Raw genomic sequence first — 14,152 nt, 5'->3', positions numbered from 1 at the left:
TCATTGGAAGTAGGTCTCAAGTTCTGAAGGAGTAGAGAGAAAAGATCTAGCGACGATTAGCCAGACAAAACAATCAATTCTTCTTTAAATACAATGTGATATTTAGCCCATAATCTAGTAATAAAATGATAAATGCATTATATTTACTGAAGTTTCTATTCTGGAAACATTTCTCACACTTTATTTATGCTGATAAGTTCCATGTTAAAAATAAATATGTAGTTATTAATTTATAATTTATAAATTCTCAAGAGGTAATAGATTTTTCAAGGAATGGGTCTACTTTGAAATTATTAAGATAATTAGGACAATCTGACACATAAAAAATAAGTTGATAATCATCCAAACTCTTCTTGAGAATCTAATACTTTCATTAAGTTTCATGTGCCCAGTTTGCAGGACAATTGTCTTTTACCTTTCTTCTACTGAGAACGTTTTTTTTAGAAAAGAAGATATTTTAAAGTTTGATCTGAAAAGCTTTTTTGTGAAAACAGTTGTGCCTTGTCAAATATTAAGAAGAAAAGATGAGAAGTGATTCATTCAGGCAATAACACCAGTGACAATGAGTTGTGAAAGGTTTTATTTTTATAATAGAACGAATTCAAGAAGTAACTATGGAAAAGTTGAAACCCCATGAGCTTGTAAAGCACACTGCTGTAATTATCTCTGCTTTCTGCTTCTTTCACAGGAATGAAATCACTTCAAACAAAACTACGTTAAAAAGAGACAAAGAAAGCCCCCATATCTAATATCCTCATGCCCAGGAAAAGTCAGTGATTTTAATGACTGCAAAACAAAGTCCAATAAAATGAATGGCATTGAGTAGTGTGAGCATAATTTCCATTTTTTTGCCTTCCTTTTAGGAAAATGTCTTTATGCTTTAAAAAAAAAAATCTAAAAATAAAACAAACCTTTACAATGGCAACTGGCACTGTTAGTAAATTGCAGACTTTTGTTTCCACACAAGAAAGTTCTGAAGAGAAAACTTGCTTTTTTATTAGTATAATGTGGTAAAATACAACCCTTATTTTAACATTTTGCTTTCAATCATTCAAACATTAACTTTGAGCATAATTGAAATAGTCTTTAAGTGGCATTATGTTTTGATCTAATTACCAAGAATGCTTGCAAAATAACTATTTATTTGTTAACTGGATTAAAGCAATAGAAACCACTCCAACAAATAAAGCAAATAATATGAGTTAAAAAGGATAATTGATGGTTAAATTATATATTTTTATTAGTTGTTTAGCTATGTGGAGCTTGTGGAAAATTCACTTTTTTATTGTGCAGTTTTATGCTTTGCATCATTTGAGCCCATATAGTAACCATCACAATCAAAATATAGAAAGGTTCCATCACCCCAAAACATTCCCTGATGCTATCATTTTACAGTCATTCCATCTCACTCCCTACAGCTTCACGACATCACTGAGTTTCCTACATGTATACTTTTCTAAAATATCATGTGAAAGAAATTATATAGAGTAAAACTTTTTGACTCTGGCTTCTTTCATTTGAAATTCATTCATGTTATTGCACGTGGCAGTGGTTATTCCTTTCAACTGTTGAGGAGTATAGTGCTTCTGTCTTCTTGCCAATTTTGATCTGCACATTTTCAGTTGCCCAAGGTCAATTGCACTCCAAAAGTATTAAATGGAGAATTTCAGAATGAGACAATTCGTAGGTTTTTAATTATGCACATGCCTTTCTGAGTAGCATGATGCAATCTTGTTTCATCTCACTGTCTCACCTGGGATGTGACTCCTCACTTTGTCCAGCAGAGCCACACTGTGGACCCTTTGGCTCATCAATCACTTAATAGCTGTCTAGGTTTTTAGACTGACTGTTGTGGTATCTAAGTACTTGGGCAACAAGGAACCCTTATTTCATCTCATAATGGCTCCAAAACACAAGAGTAGTGATGCCAGTCATTCAGATATGCCAAAGAGAAGCCGTAAAGTGTTATCTTTAAGGGAAAAGGTGAAAGCCTCAACTTAAGGAAAGGAAACAAAATCTGCTGCTGTCCAGAAAAAATCTACCCATAAAACTGTGGAGAAGGAAAAACTCATGCTAGTATTGCTGTGGCATCAAACTGCAAAAGTTGTTACTATAATGTGTGATGAGTGCTTAGCTATAATGGAAAAGGCATTAAAATTTTGGGTGGAAGGCATGAACTGAAATGTGTATTGATTGACGGCAACATTTTGCACCACAAACCATTAAGCCTACACAAAGATTTCAGCAAGGGATCCCCTGAAAAATGTCACACCGAGGTGTTTACTGCAAATAGGAGATGGTTACACAGATTCAGGAATAGGATTGGACTGCAAAATATGAAAATTACTGGAGAGGCTGTGTCTGCTCATGAAGAAGCTACTCCCTCATGAGTACAGTAAAATATTTTGAAAGAAAGGGAAGCCACATTCATGTAAGTTTTATTACAGTATATTGTTACAATTGTTCTATTTTATTATTATTGTTATTAATATCTTGCTATATCTAATTTATAAGTTAGACTTTATGATAGTTCTGTATGTAAAGGGAAAAGAATACATAGTATATATAGGGGTTGGTACTATCTGAGGTTTCAGGCATCTACTGGAGGTCTTGAAACATACTTCCCCAAGGACAAAGGAAGACTACCACATCCAATCGTAGGATTATAAGGCAGTTTGTTTTTCCATTTATCAGATGAAGGACGTTTGAATTCTTCTAGTTTTTGGTGACTAGGAATAAAGCTGTTATAAACATTCATATATGGGTTTTTGCATGAATGTAGCTTTCAAGTCGTTTGGGTAAGTACCTATAAATGAGATAGCTGGATAGTGCAAAGGACTAGGGGAAGCCTGTTTAGCTTTATAAGAAACCGCCAATCTGTTTTCCAAACTGGCTGTGTCGCCAGAAATATATAGTAGTACCAGTTGGTTTGTGTTCTGTGCCAGCATTTATAATTACCATTTTATTTTAATTTTGCTATTCTAGTAGGTGTACAGGAAATGCTCTTCACAAAATAAAAGGTAGCAAGAGCAAATTGATCATTTAAGTGAGGTCATTTAGTTGAGCATAAAAAATAATGTCTAGAAGGGAGTGTCTCTCGTGTTCTCACAAGTAAAGCCTAGTTCTCTTCAGAATGAATTCATAGACCGGGTGCGGTGGCTCACGTCTATAATCCCAGCACTGTGGGAGGTTGAGGTGGGTGGATCACGAGTTCAGGAGTTCGAGACCAGCCTGGCCAGCGCAGTGAAACCCCGTCTCTACTAAAAGTACTAAAATTAGCCAGACGTGGTGGTGAGTGTCTATAATCCCAGCTACTCGGGAGGCTGAGGCAGGAGAATCGCTTGAACCTGGGAGGCAGAGATTGCTTTGAGCCGAGATTGAGCCACTGCACTCCAGCCTAGATGACAGAGCTAGACTCCATCTCAAAAAAAAAAAAAAAAAAAAAATGAATGAATTCATAGATATTGTCACTTCGAGATATTTATAGTTTCATGAATTGACAAATTTTGCGTGATAGTATACCAGTATACGTCTTCAGCAGATATCTCCATGGCTATCAGCAATTAACTATTCTAATTTTGGCCACTAGATATCTGCATAAAACACAAAATGATTAATTTTTTAGATGAAAAATAGATTGAGTACCCAACTTTTTTCTGAACGAAATTTCAATAAGCAATTTAAATGGAATTAAATTGAAAAGAAGCAAATACATTTCCTAAGCACTATTAATACTTGGAGCAAGAAGTGTATAGTTTAATTATAATATATTGTAGGATTTAGGTTATAAACAAAATTATCACAAGTTTTAAACTTCAAGAAATATAAAAACTCTAGAATTTAAGAAAAGTAAAAATACCCCAATCAATAGCTTTCATTTTAATATCACTAATAAGCAGAAGGCAACATCTCTGAAAACCATTGTCTAATTCCAATTTTTGTAGTTTTATCATCTTAATCTCATTAGTGATGGACTCAGTTGTAGATGAAAATTTTACTTATTTAGCAGATATTTTATAAATGCATTGTAGCACTCAGAGTTAACTTTAGTAATTAAAAGTTGACAAGCTACTTTCTCAAGGTCATTCAAGGAATTCAGGAATCTGACACTGCAAAAGGTCCTAAAAAATGGGATGATTCCATAGAGCTAATGTTTAAATTTTGGTTGCATATGCACAAAAAAAGAGAAATATAAGTATAAATAGAGCACCATATTGGGGAAACACACTTAACAAAGTGCTTCAATTTGTGTCATCCATTATTCTGCTTGAGCTTTATGCTATACGATTTCGGGAGCATTTTACTTAATGTTTTCTTTGCCAAAATGTGCTTATTAAATATAAAAACATATTTAAATTTGAAAAATATTAATTACTCATATTTTATATAAATATTAAAATATATTTACAATTAAAATAATTTAGAATTGTAACTTCTTATATTGATACTCTGTCTATACAAAGAATGCATAGAATTGGGTGTCATCATGGTGCTTGTTTCTTCCTTTTTTCAACTTCAACTAATCAAAGTATGTTAACATTATATTGAAATTATAAGAAAACTGTTTTCCTCAAAGTTACTGAAGAGGTTGGTCATGCAAAAATATTTAATAGAAACTGGATAAATTTTCATATCGTTATCCTCTCAGTATCTTCTTAGTGAAGGAGATTGCAACTGTCATTTCTGTGCTCCAAAGAGGCTCCAGTTTACCAGAGACATTGCGGCATATTTTTTGTATGTTTTAATACTAAATTTAATGTGCCAGAATATAACAAGGGCACAAAGACAATAGATGCTGATACCTGTCAAACTCGACCAAGCTAATTAGGATAAACTGACATGCAGGCAGTTAATTGCGTCAGATGAAATATCACACTTTAATTATGTGTTTTAGAGATCTGGTACTAGCTTCAACCCAGTCATCTTTTATTGCAAAAGTTCTAGCTACTTCCATACATGGAATTTTTTTGTTTGGTTTTTGGTATTTTTTTAGGAGAAGTGTAAAATTCAAAATTACATTTTATACATTAGACTTCGAATTTCCACCACTGCTCATAAACTAGATAGGCTAACAAGAAAAAAAGAGACCTGTGAACTCCCAGAAATAAATCTTCATCCTAAGATTTACCTTAGAGACGAACCAAATGGAGATTTGATTTTCTATAGTTTAAAAGACAAAGTAGAAATAATAAACACTCAAAATTATACCACCAGTTTTGCCTTTAATAGGCATTTAATAAAATTATGTTAAATAATTGTTTATTATTTCTCTATGAAATCTGAACTGAAAAATGTAGCATATTGAGATTTACAGAACTGAGTGAATTCAAAATTAAATGTAAAAAAAAAGTACTCACCGAGAGATCTTCATCTAAAAATTAACTCTCAGAGATAGGTTCCCATTGGAAAAAACTTTCTCAATAAATAAAAAACCACTAAGGTGAGTTTAGTTTATATTGTGCTAATGTGACTAATATGGTATGTAGAAATGACAAAGGTCTAAAAGAACTATTAACATTGAAACTAACGTATTTTAACCCTTTTATCTTGTAGTTACAGAGTTGGCTAGACAGATTAATTAATGAGCTGAGGTTGTTTTTTTTTTTTTTTATAGAACAGTAAACAACATTTTAAGTTAGATCTGAGTCTGAAACCTGATTTGCCATCTAAATATTAGCTATAGACATTGGTTGGACAAGATACTTGGACCATGTATCTTATCCTAAAAAATATAAGCAATTCTGAGTGTAAAACCAGGCAATATAATTATCACAGGACAGTGGCAGGGACCAGGACTATCCCAGGTAAACTGGCAATTAATGATCACTTGCTTACAACTTCTCAGCTTCACTTTCTTCATCTGATACAGTTCCCATCTATTAGCTTGACAAGTCATTAAAAACAAAAATAAATAAATAAAGTAAAAGCTACTTCTAGAACTTGTACCTACTTCAGTCCTTTTGCCATCTGTGGCAGATATGACAGGGATTAGGGTTAGAAATTTACAGATATAGAATATAGCAGATTATTTACTTATCAGGGCCTATAGTAAGATCATAAAAGAGAGAAAATCATTTTAGTAAACTGGGCAGTCAGAAAGCTCAGAGGTGGCTTTAGATCAGGTACACAACTCAGTTGCTTTTTCTGCCAGTAGCTGTGTACAGAGTGAAAATCAGATAACCATGCACCTTGGCAAACTGAAGAATCTGAAGTTTTTGGTACCCCATAATAACTGTGCAGTTTAGGAAACTGGGATAAGAATAACAGACAGCAGCAAGAGTGGTTAAGAAAACCTGATGTTACCCATACATACCTCCTGCTAATGGTGTCTCAGTTGAATTCATCCTGGCTCTCATTGATGTCTTGGTTGAAGAAATTCATGAAGAAAATGCATTTATCCTTTCTGTTGCCTTTCCCTGATACTTATAAATATATGTCAGAATAGACACTTAACGTCATACTGCTCATTTGCCATGGTTGGATTTGGTGAATTACCATACCTACCTAGGTGGGTGAACACTAATCATGGGATACTGACTGGCTGAGAAGACGGAGTGAGACAGCCCAGGTCACTCAGATACTACCAACAATGAGTTGATAAAATAACCTTTGAAAACAAAATAGCCTGGTGTGTCTGCAGCAGCCTGTCTCCACATGACTGACTATGGGAACTTTGAATTGTTTTTTTACAGGGAACACACCCCTGGAAGAAGGATGAAGACTGGCAGGTGACTTGTTGAGACAGCTTCTCCCTTCCATGACGATGCACAACATGGTATCAGGTGGCTGTCTTCTCCAAACGCCAATCCTTCCATACGCCATGAAGAACAATTACCCCAGAATATGTTAACTCATCCACACCCACAATCTGGTTTTGCTCTTGTTTTAAATTTAAAAAAAAAAAAAAAAAAAAAGGGATGTCCCTGCTTGCTCAAGACAAGGATGAGTCAACTTGCGACTGTGTGTTTTTAAGACCTTCACTACTCTCGCTGATATCATTAATTTATCTCTACCATTTGGAACGTTTAGATTAGCATACAAATATAGCCTGTTCCATTGTGTCTCATTATTTTAAAAATGATATTTTGCTTAACTCCAGTGTTCCTTGCAGTGTCTGTTACCCTTCTCTATACCATTTCTCTGAAAATTTGTTTGCAGAGATTGTCTTCCTCTCCTCACTTGTATTCAGTTTTCAATACCCTTAACCATCTTTCACCTGAACAACTGCAGCATTCTCCTTGCTTACTCCTATTACCCCAAATGTCTTTTCCACTAAATAGCAAGAGTAATTAAAAAAAAGAAGAAGAATTGAATTACATTATCACTACCCTGCAATGACTCCACTCAATATCTTCTCATTAAGCTTTCAGTAGACCTCCGGATACTCTGTAATAAGACTCTGTCTTCTCCATCAGTGTCTCCCTCATATTCTCCAGATAAACTGATATTTGTATCAGTGTATATCATATCTGAGAATTATGATACACTGCTATATACATATCACATATAAATATGTATATCATGAATATACATATCACATGTAGGTGTATATATCATGAATATACACCACATATCACATATAAATATTACATGTATATCATATATGTAAAGTATTTTACCTCCTATATGTACATTTTAAGCTTAAACATACCAAACTTGTCCTAACTTAAGAATGTTGCACTGGCTGTCTCCTCTACTTAAGACCTCTCTACGTAACTCTCAGCATCAATCTCTTTCACCACTCAAATCTCAATATTTCTTTTCAAAGAATTTCCTTGATGAGTCTAACGAACTACCCACTACCAGTTTTTCTTTATCATATTATTTGTTCAATTTTGATGCCATTTTGCATTAAAATTATTATGTTTATTGATTCACTTTAATATTTTGTCTACATCTATGGAATAATCTCCAAAGGAAGAAAAGGAAGCTTGTCTTTCTTGTTCACAATTGCCTCCCAGTGTTTGGAACAGAGCCTGACATCTTATACATGCCAATGAAATATTTTTTGGAAAAATTTAGTGTTATATATACATGTCAGAATATATTACACAATTACATTAAGATCACACTTGAAGAAATGTAGCCAAAGTAAATATATTGTGTAATTTCCTTATCCAAAATAAAACACTGGGAAGGAAACATCATCTAATCTGTTAACAAATTATAAGAACTATGGGTTTATAAAGAGATTTCTCTCTAAAACCTGGAACACATATTTCAAATAAAACATAAAGTCATAACATAAAATCTCCTAGGAAATCAAAGCCAAGCAAACAAGCAAAATACTGAAAAAGAAAGCTACTATTTCTTGTCAAGTAATGTATAATTTGCCTTTATTTTGATGACACACTGCCAATAAATTCCCAAGTAAATTCTTGTATGTGGTGAGATTTAGAAAAGACAAACTTGTTCCAAGGTGTACCATGGTGCAGATACAATTCCTTGTCTACAGATTTTAGCTGTAGATTAATCTTCTAATGAGTTTTCAAAAGTTATGGAGCAAATGATAAATAAGGTAATTGAACATTATGAAATCAGCGTGCATGTTTAAAGATACACTAAGTGCTTCTCTTGGGGGCATCTCATGGATCCACACATGTCCCTTTGGTTAAAGGATGAGGAAGTATTTAACTCTCAAGTTCATACGCAAATCAGTGTCAACCCAAACATTTTGGGGAAAGTTAATTGAGATTCAATAATTCAGAAAGCTGAGCACAGTGTAGGCTTTACAATGCCTAAAGTTAGCCACTTGTAATTACACTGAAAACAAACAAAACAAACCTAATGGCTATTAAATAGCTGGTTTCATGGGGAAAAGAAAATATATTATCAAACAACAACAACTTTTAATAGAGGATAATTTATAATCAAAAGTTGTCAGTTTGTTACTTCCAAAATACTGAGTGACATGTATGAACTATTAGTTATAAAACCTACTTTTATTTTTAAACACCTAGAGAAAGTAATCTGAAATTCTGAATAAGAACGTTTTAAAAGTATTAACTCTAACAAACTAAAATATTTAGTATTCTGTTTTCTCTTGCCATCAACAGTTGTAATACAAAGTGGAAACATAATAATGCTATAGGATATGGTGGAAATGCTTCAGAGAATAATAGGGACGGGGTTAATTTAATATTGGGCTATTCATCCCATATGTTAACAAATCCGTACTGCAGATGTCAATTAATTAACAAGGAAAAATTGAGACTTTAACTGTTTTATGATAAAAATGTTCTCCTTTGGTCTTTATTGTCTTAAATTAATCACAGCGACATCTGAGTTTACTGGAAAGAAATAACATTGGTAGTTTCCCACCATATGGATCTCTGGTGCTATACATAAGTGGTCTACACAGAAGTGAAAGAGCTGACATCCTAAAATAGTGATATTTGCTATAGCAGTGTTTAGTGGTGAGGATTTCATGACAGATGATGTACATACGTGTACAAGTTTACAAAAAGAATATTTTTAAAAATTAAATATAAAAGTGATTACCTTGTTAGGGGAAGGAACAGAAAGAGTGTTAAGATAAAGTGAAAAGTCACTGCGTTCCAATTACACTGAAAGATGTATTAGGCTGTTTTTCTCAAGGAATTTTCTTTACAACCTTGTGCATTACATTTTATATTCATCTCACAGTTGATAAAAGTTAAAAATCCATGTAATTTGTCTGAATGTCCAGCAATGGTTTCTGAGCCATTGTCCTGAATGGTGAGTACACAATGTGGCTTCCACAAGACCTTGTGGTCTCACTCTGCAGAAAGAGGGAAAGGGACAAATAGCCAGGAGGAACACAGTGAGGTCATTGTTGAATGGAGCAAGATAACAAGAAATCTTAAACTCAAAATCTTTTTTTTTTTTTTTTTAACTCTTTCAGATAGGCTAGCCCTATTACACAATGCCATAGAAAATAAGTTATACGAGGAATCCAGTATTTTCAAATGACCTGTACTATAATCTTTCATGATGCCCCTGATAAAAGGGGCAAATAGCACAATTCTCCCACATGAGACACAGTTGTTTAATTTTTTTTTTTTTTTTTTTTTTTTTTTTGTTTAATTTTGAGAGATGGAGTCTCACTCTGTCGCCAGGCTGGAGTGCAATGGTGTGATCTGGGCTCACATCAATCTCCACCTCCCTGGTTCAAGCCATTCTCCTGCCTTAGCCTCCCAGGTAGCTGGGACTACAGGCGCCTGCCACCACACCCAGCTAATTTCTGTAATTTTAGTAAACACGGGGTTTCACCACGTCGGCCAGGATGGTCTTGATGTCCTGACCTCGTGATCCACCTCCCTCGGCCTCCCAAGGTACTGGGATTACAGGTCTGAGGCACCACACCCAGCCTAAATTTCTCTTAAAAAATCACTTTTTAAAACATCACTTTTTAAATAATTTTGCAAGTAGTATCTTATTTATCTTCATAACACAGCTAAGAGTGAGGCAACAGTGTTTCCACTCTGTTAATGGATGTGGTGCACAGTTCATTAATCAGAGGCCTCAGTGTCCTCATCTATAAAATGAGAACAATCCCACTCTCAAAGAGGGCTTGATGGATAAGGAATGGAATATATATAATGTACCTAGCACATAGTGTTTGCACAATAAATGTATTTTTTTTCCATTTTCTCCAATGAAGTAAAGCTGTGGCTTCTCAGTGCAATGCAAATCTCTTTGATACCAGACTAATATTCATCCCAGCCACACAACTATTTGAACTTCCTCTGACCTCTGAGATAAAGATTAAGTAGACTAAATTGGCTGGACTATCTATAGAGGAATCAGTTTGCATTTCTACGAAAACGAAAACTTTTCGTCACCAAATGGTGCCATAAAGCTGCAATTAGCATCAGAAACATTGCATAAAACTAGATGGCAGAATAGCAAACATAAATCACAAGCAGATTACTTAGGGCTTTTAAAGGCAGGCATTTATACCTCCCATTAACAAACCACGATAAAAAATGGCTTATACGAAGAGAGATGAGAAAATGTATCTATATAGATTCTATTAGCTTCAGAATCTATTGATTTTTACTGTTACACATATGGGTACTGGATGCATAATTTACTCTATTATTACCAAACATGTGTTGACTTACTTCAGATGCCATTATTATGCAAATTATATGTCAAAATACTAAAGAACATTTTTATGTTTGTGTTTCTCTTCAGAAGATTTTCTAGTTATATTAAATTTGATGCTTGGAAGTTGTTTTTAAATAGATTTATGCCTAATAGATAACTACTGTGGATTTGGTTACATTGGTGGCTGGACCAAACTAGAGAAAAATCTATCTATGTTTGTAATTCAAATTCAACTTTTGAACCTATTCTTTGGAGATTTGGTTATTTTATGTGCTAATATCCTACCACATCAAAGATGAATTGTAGTTGTCAATAGTGTTAACTACCTGGCATGTACTTTAAATTGCTGGATTATTTTCAATAGTGAAATATCTAACTTTTAAGGGTCTCATTATTTTGTACATATATAAAAATAAAATATGTTAAATGAAAGCTTTCTATGATCTTCATTTTCAATTCTGGATGCACATTGCAAACATATACACAGGGGATAATTTATGACTCTCATTCAAATTATGCATTCTAATTCCTTATTTCTCGTATGTGAGTATCTACCGTTCTGACACTTACTAACCCTCTACTCCACTCTTATTTAATATACTCAATTTTCCTGATGCTCTTCTACTTCTCAAGTTTCTCCTTGATCATTTCCACATTGATTATACTATCAATCATTTATTTACTTCAAATTAGACTTGTATTTGTGGCTTTCCCTGTTTATTATGCTTGCAATTCGACCTCTTCAATATGCCACAACTTTCTTCCAACATAAAGTGTAGACTCGTGAAATGCATGTGTCTATACACAAACTGTTTAGCTCTTGATATGGTTTGTATATGATCTGTTTGTCCCTACTAACACTCATATTGAAATCTGATCCCCTCTTGTGACCATGCTGGGAAGGCAGTGGAGGAGGGGGTTAGTGGAAGGTGTTTGGGTTATGGGAAAAGATCCCTCATGTATGGCTTGGTGCTGTTCTGGAAGCAGTGAGTGAGCTCTCATTCTGTAGAGACTGGATTAGTTATTGCAGGAATGGACAGTTACCAAAAGAGTGGGTTCTTATAAAGCCAGGACACCCTTCATGTTTCTTAGCCTTTGCACATGTCTGCTCCCTCTTTGACCTTCTCTGCCATGTTCTCAGGCAGCACAGAAGCCCTAATTAGAAGCCAGACATGCCCTTGAACTTCTCAACCTGCATAACCATGAGCCAAATAAACCTCTTTACTTTACAAATTATCCAGTCTCAGGTACTTTTTTATAGCAACACAAAATGGACTAAGACAGCTCTCCTCCCCCAATCTTGTAAAAAATGATAATCAAAATATCATGTAGTTTACCAGTTTTAGGACTTAATGTATAAGACTAAAAAGCTCACCCGCTTTTTAGGACAGTAAAACTAGTGTGTATGATACAATGTGATGCATATATGTCATTATACATTAGCCCAAACCCATAGAATGTACAATACCAAGAGGGAACCGTTATGTGAATTATGAGTGATTAGTATATATCAATGTAGGCTCATCAGTTGTGACAGATGTCTCCTATGGTGAGAAATGTTGATTATAGGGGAGTCTATGCATGTGTGGAGGCAGAGGTTATATAGGAAACTTCTGTACCTTTTCCTCAGTTGTGTTAACCTAAAAGTGCTCGAAAAAGTTTTAAAAATAGCAACAACAAAACCTCACTAGGGGGCTTTCATCTCCTAAATCTAACAATTATGTTAGGAAAACACACACACACACACACACACACACACACACACAGCCCAAATCCCTTCATTTCTTTTATAAGGAAAAGAATTCTTTATACGGAAAGGTGAATGCTAATTGCTAATGATTATATCCTTCACACAACACACACACACGCACAAAAAACAAATGAAGCTCATTTAGATTAGAGGCAATTTTTAACCACCTACCTATTCATGTAAAATATGCCAGAGAATAATATTACTACAATAGTTTACACTTCTAATTGCAGTTTGTTTACAAGGAAATCAGTTATCTAGAAAATTTAGCCAAAAAAAAATAGCCCAGTAGAATAAATACCCCAGTCTCATTGGTAATAAACTGAGTTTGAAATTAAGAGGAGTGGGGATAGGAGGTAGGTGGAACATTTTGTTTTACCTAATGGAGACAGTTAATTAAAGAAAAAGTTGACTCAGCCTGTGACATTTATTCCAGGTGCTTTGTCTTTCAATTACAGGTGAACAGGAGGTTTTGAAACTCTGCTTGCTTATTGATTGCTTCACCTTAAGGCCCTCACCTGGGATGTGTGACTACAACTTAGTATTCATAGGCAGCAAGAAAGCAACATCATCATCTGTAAGTATAGAGGGAGGTATTTTGTGATTTCTCTCTCACTCTCTGGTGATATTTGTTCTGATTACAAACTTGTTATTCAATTATTTGATTATTTATTTATTCAAACAGCCATATAGACTTAGAAGAAAACAGAAACATTAATGAATGTTAATTAAACTGCATAAATGGTAACATAAATGTTCATAAGAATATACTCTTAAAATACATTGGAGTGGGGAGGGAGAAAATGGGGAAATGTAGGTCAAAGGATACAAAGTAGGAGATATGTGAAATGAACAAGTCTAGAGATAGAATGTTCAATATGAGTTCTCTAGTCAATAAAAGTTAATTAGAGATTTTTGGTAAATGAGATTTCAGTTGCTCTTGTCACATACCAAAAAGTAACTATGTGAGAGGTGGATATGTTAATTTGCTTTACTACTATTATTGTGGTTAAAATAAAAAAAGTATGTAAAGCTAAGTGGTAGCTGAATGTTGAGAAACCGAAGACACACTCATACATCGCTTATGGAAATGCTAATTTGTCCACCCATGTTAGAAAGCAGTTTGGCATTTTCTTATAAGTTCAGCATACACTTATGATTAGGACACTTATCAAAGTAGACTTGTAAGCGAGGAAAATCATCAAAACTTAAAAGGGATACTTTATACTGATAAAGATCAATTTATTAAGAAAACATCGTGCTTAAGAATGGGAATCATTTAAATAAATGAAGTAAAATTTCACAAAACTG

Source organism: Rhinopithecus bieti, unplaced genomic scaffold, assembly GCF_001698545.2.
Source record: "Rhinopithecus bieti isolate Rb0 unplaced genomic scaffold, ASM169854v2 scaffold_17882, whole genome shotgun sequence".
Classification (NCBI taxonomy): domain Eukaryota; kingdom Metazoa; phylum Chordata; class Mammalia; order Primates; family Cercopithecidae; genus Rhinopithecus; species Rhinopithecus bieti.
This window is presented reverse-complemented; position numbering follows the sequence as displayed.